Source organism: Podarcis melisellensis (assembly GCF_964234715.1).
Source record: "Podarcis melisellensis genome assembly, chromosome: Z".
In the NCBI taxonomy this organism is placed as follows: Eukaryota; Metazoa; Chordata; class Lepidosauria; order Squamata; family Lacertidae; genus Podarcis; species Podarcis melisellensis.
In genome coordinates, this window is record NC_138547.1 from 41,625,329 (window position 1) to 41,630,536 (window position 5,208).

The 5,208-nt window shown below is 46.2% G+C and overlaps 1 long non-coding RNA gene across 1 annotated transcript; it reads left to right on the plus strand.

The window, feature by feature from the left end:
* The first annotated feature begins 389 nt into the window (after positions 1 to 389).
* LOC309361348 lies at positions 390 to 3,260 on the plus strand. Its single transcript, XR_014164441.1, has 2 exons — positions 390 to 457; positions 2,477 to 3,260. It is a non-coding gene; the product is annotated as an uncharacterized lncRNA (long non-coding RNA).
* Positions 3,261 to 5,208: the final 1,948 nt, after the last annotated feature.

Sequence of the window (5,208 nt, forward strand, 5' to 3'; positions counted from 1 at the left end):
AACTGGCAGAAGGGAACTCTTTGAAGTTGGTGAAGTTGGTCCTATGCCAACACCCCCTCTTGGGTGGAGCCACATAGAGGAATAAGGAAGGGTGGTGGGGAAGGAAGGGAAACCTATTATAACTCCTCCCTGCTAATCTCCCACAAGTGTGCGCTCCGAGAGAGGAAATATCTGCTAAATGCCTTAGGGAGAGCAATGATCTGGACAGTGTTGCAGGAAGCAAAGTGAGAACAGGCAAAGCTAGAGGAGGACACATTTGGCGCTGTTCAGGAGGGATCCTGGGCTTACAGTATGGAAACCTGCTGTGTAGGTTTTGTAAATTCAGCATCACTTCACATGGTGCAAGCAGATTCAGCCAAAGAATGAATGGTTTATTTTGTTCATAGAACTGATCTATGGAACTCACTGACACTGGAAGTCAACTGTCACCAAGCTTATTGAAAGGCTATTCATTTACGTGAGTAGTTTTTACCCTGCTGTTCAGCTGGAAAAAGGCTCCCGCAGAGGCTTACAGAGATCAAGGATAAGACATTCCTTGCACTTCAGCTCGCAGTAAAAAAGAAAAAAGACAGACACACAAAGGAAGGGGCTGGAGAGGGATGCGGGGAGAAAGACCAAACTCAGACACTTATAATGAACAGCTAGAATGGGAGCAGTTCAAGAGGAGGAGCCAAAAGTTGTTGAGTGGCCCTGGCTGCTTCCTTATTTTTTCCTTTGGTGGTGCTGAAGGAATCGCTGGACTGACTGCTCTCCCTCTGCACAAGTTGACAATTTTGAGTTAAAATTGCCTGTGCAATCCATCCATCTCAAGATAAGCACAAACATTTTGTTGCTGGAAGAAATTAACGACAGGAAGCAGAAGAAGAAGAAGAAGAAGAAGAAGAAGAAGAAGAAGAAGAAGAAGAAGAAGAAGAAGAGGAGGAGGAGCAGCAGCAGCAGCAGTTTGGATTTGATATCCCGCCTTTCGCTCCCTTTAAGGAGTCTCAAAGCGGCTAACATTCTCCTTTCCCTTCCTCCCCCACAACAAACACTCTGTAAGGTGAGTGGGGCTGAGAGACTTCAGAGAAGTGTGACTGGCTCAAGGTCACCCAGCAGCGGCATGTGGAGGAGCGGAGACGCGAACCTAGTTCCCCAGATTACGATACTACCGCTCTTAACTACTACACCACACTGGCTCTCTCCCATTCAGTAGCTAAGTTTGATGGAGGGTTGGCTGGGCAGTGGAATGAGTGATAGTGGCAGAGGTTGCCAATGAACCAACACCACCCTTTCACGTGAACTGCTGCCAAATCCCACTGCTCACTCACACTCTCCCCCCCCACCCCAGAGTTGACAACTGTTAGGTTTTTCTGCCTTCCTTGGTCTGTTCTACCTCCTGATAGGCCATTTAATTGGCTTTCATTGGCAGGGCAGTTTGTTCTGGTAGCCACAGCTTCAGCTGGTAACCAATGTTAAATGGAGATGGCCCTATGTATTGGGAGCCCTGGGACTGCTGTATCTTATAAACTGCTGGACTGTTCCTGGAGGGGCTGGAAAGGACTGCGGGATAGCAGCCTACATTTGTGGACCGCACACAGGAGCAGGGCCTCCCAGGGGCATAGCATGGGTTGCCAGTGCCTGGGGTAGGGCAGATGTTGCGTCCCCTGGTGGACTGGGCAGCGGTCAGTCCCTTCCCCTGCCAGGGTGCCTCTCCTTGCAAACTAGTCCCAACCTGGGAGCAGAGATAAGGCAGAGAAACACGAATTTCCAGAGCTCCACTGTATTGTCTCACTCTCTAATCCTTGCATCGAAGCTCTCTGGGCAATGCACACAGCTCTGGCAGTACTTTCCTGCCTTCCCTCCATCCCTCTCAGCTGACCCAGGGGTGCGCATGGGTGTCCCTTCACTGGCCATGAGAAAGAGGCACTGCGCCAGCCCCGAAGGCCTGGCCGAGGCATGGCTTGCCTCCCTTCAGCTCTGACGTCAATTAGGGAGCCTGTTATGGAGGTGCCTGGTTGCACCCTCTCAGAAATTTGTGCCCAGTGCCATGTGTCCCACGCTACAGCCATACAGCAGTGCACTATCTGCAGTACAGTAAACACTGTGCAAGCATGCAGGTCCCATGTTATGGGGAGAAGGACAAAAGTGACCAGAATCTGGACGCACCAGTCCCAAGCACCAGTTCTTCACCATGAAGCCTTTTGGCTTTGCTTTGCTCAGCTTGAGCAGCACAAGAAAGACTTGTCCAACAGTTATGCAACATCATGATGAACAGCTATGCTAAACCCTCCAGAATTATTCTGCATTGGGCTCTCTGTTAGCAATGTGATTTGCATCTATACATAAACATCTAATGTTCCTTTCTTTGCTGTTGTCTGCTCTGTTGCATCTCAGCCACATAATGTACTAACACTTTGCCCCTAGCCAAGGCAAATAAAGACAAAACTATGCGTCTTTAGCATATTTCCATTTTAACTGTTGATTTCAATATTTCCAGGGGGAGGCTCAGGAAGATATGCAACAGAATGAGAAAGCAGATCCTTGAAGAAGAAGAAAAAAGACAAAAGTGGAAGCATTTTTGTGATGTAGAAAAATTGCTACAGATCATGTTACAGTTCTCTCTAATGTTGATACATATTTTATAAATCAGAGAGTGCAATTACAGCTGTGTCCTGGATGGTTAGATTCCCACACAGCACCTACATATTTCCAGATTTTTGTAGAGATCTTGTTGATTTATTCATAGTTGTATACAGTGATTAGATTTGTGGTAAAGTGAGCAGACTACTGACCTATGGATGACATACGACAGAAAGGCCTCTCTTGTTTTGGACCAATTCTGATGGCCTTCAGGTTGAGGGCAATAGTGCCTAACAGGAAGAGCAGGGCAGTATCCTGTGCCATGTATCTCATGTGCCATGGCAAGGCAGGAGCAACAGGGCCTAAGACTGGATCTAGACACGTAAAAAAAATGTTTTAGGAAAACACATTGTAAACCTCAAAATGGGAAATCGTGTTGCCAAAAGACGGGACTCCACAGCACCATCTGGTGTCACAGTGTTATAACGCATTTGAAACACTTTTTCTTTACTAATGTAGTTGAGTCAGTCCACAGATAGCTCTGAGAGAGCAAATTGCTCCCACAGAGTTTGGGAGCAGACAGAGACAGTGTACATTAAAGGCACATGGCTTCCCCCAAGGAAACTTCAGAACTGTAGTTTACCCTCCCCCCCTCAAGAGCTGCAATTCCCAGCAGGCTTAATAAACTACAGTTCCCAGAATTCTTTGAGTGAAAATAACTTCTGGATAACTTTAGATTCCTAAAGGGCCAGCCTTTTGGCCTGAGGGCAGGCACTCCTTCTCTTCTTCATAGCCTCTCATCTGTTGTGCTCCTTTTGCTGCTGACCCACTGAGGTGGGGTGTTTGGTTGCTCAGGTGAAGGCACCGATGAGGGAGCTGGTTCTGGCCCCAGAGCCCTTGGTGGTTTGGGAGGTTGTTCTGGGGCTCCTCTCCATCTCAGATTCCCAGTCTCCAGCAGCAGGCTGTGAGTCTTGGTTGCCTCTGGACTCTTGGCTCATGACAGACAGTGCTTGGATTCACACAAGCACCAGCACAACCCAAACAATGCAACCTGGATTCTGAATGAAGTGCACAATCTAGGCACACCTGCATGTCTGTTTATTTTGCATAATTTATCAGGGGGTAAGACATTTAAGCAGTGCCCCACTTGGTGACCATGGAAGCCCAGATTTGTTCCTGTTTTGCTTTCTCAGCCATTCCCACCTGCATGAGCCTAAGTCTACAGAAAGGCATTCAAGGACTAGTTCACACGTGCATATTCACTGCATGATGACTATTAATGGCATGCTTGTGTGAAGCAACAACCATCTAGGTACAGGCAAAACTTCCTATTGCCCCATTAAACTAAGCTGCTCAACTGAGACAGTTCACACAATCTGCAAGTGTGAACTGACCCTCACAGAGCTTAACTGGGCAGTCAGATGTGACAGCAAAGACATAGAAAGAACAAAAACTCCTTATGGGTTTGGGGAAAGGCTGGAATTAAGGTGCGAGGGCCAAGGCCAGAGGAAACCCATACCCTCCATCATTTCTCCGATGAAAATAGGGACATCCCAACATTTCTGATGAAAATTGGGGTGCCCTGCCATACCCTCCAGCATTTCTCTAGTGTAAATATGGGGGACATTTCAGGATCAAATCAGATGGCTTCTGTAAATCCAGGACTGTCCCTGGAAAAAAATGAGACTTGGAGGTCCTAGAAACCTAGACATTTCACAGCCGCGACATGACTTCTAAAAGTGAAAAACCTCCAGTATAATATAATATTCCAGTGATAATATTGTTTTGGTGGGCTATTAAAACTATTTGCCTTCCTTTTTGAAAGGCTGATGCAAACTGAGTGGAAGGCACCTGAGAATTCTGCCCACGGACCTGTACCTGAATAACATGCAAAATCTCTTCTTATGATTCATGTAATCACTTCTGCAGAGCAAATGGCAAATCTTACAATTGCACTACTCTGCTTTGATGTTTTTGTTATTTATTTAAGGCGGAATTACCCATTAGGGAATTCCTGATTCGAGTATTCCCCCAATATGAATGCCTAGTTTCTTATAACCTGAAAAGAGAGAAATTAATAGCATGATCCCTCACTGATTAAATATGCTAGTTTACATTCAAGAAAGCACGCTGTTTGGAGGAAAGCAATAACGCTTGCATTTCTAAGTTCTCCAAGAGAAAAGACAGCCAAGTTTAGAAAGCATACTTCACAGCCTTTCATGTATCTAGGAAAAGAGGACGAAGAAGCCACAGCTATATAGTGCAGCCCAGAAACCCAACACTGACAGTACAATATTACTCAAAAGTAAGTACCACCAAGTTCAACAGGATAAATGCATATAGAACTGCAGCTTTGTAAGGGAGCACAGATATACCTTTCAACCACATTAAACTTAACAGTTACACAGCAGCTGTGTCATGTCACAGGAATGTTCAGAAAGCAGGTACAGTGGTACCTTGGGTTCCATGCGCTTCAGGTTACAGACTCCGCTAACCCAGAAATAGTACCTCGGGTTAAGAACTTTGCTTCAGGATGAGAACAGAAATTGTGCTCTGGTGGTGCGGCGGCAGCAGGAGACTCCATTAGCTAAAGTGGTCTTCAGGTTAAGAACAGTTTCAGGTTAAGAACAGACCTCCGGAACGAATTAA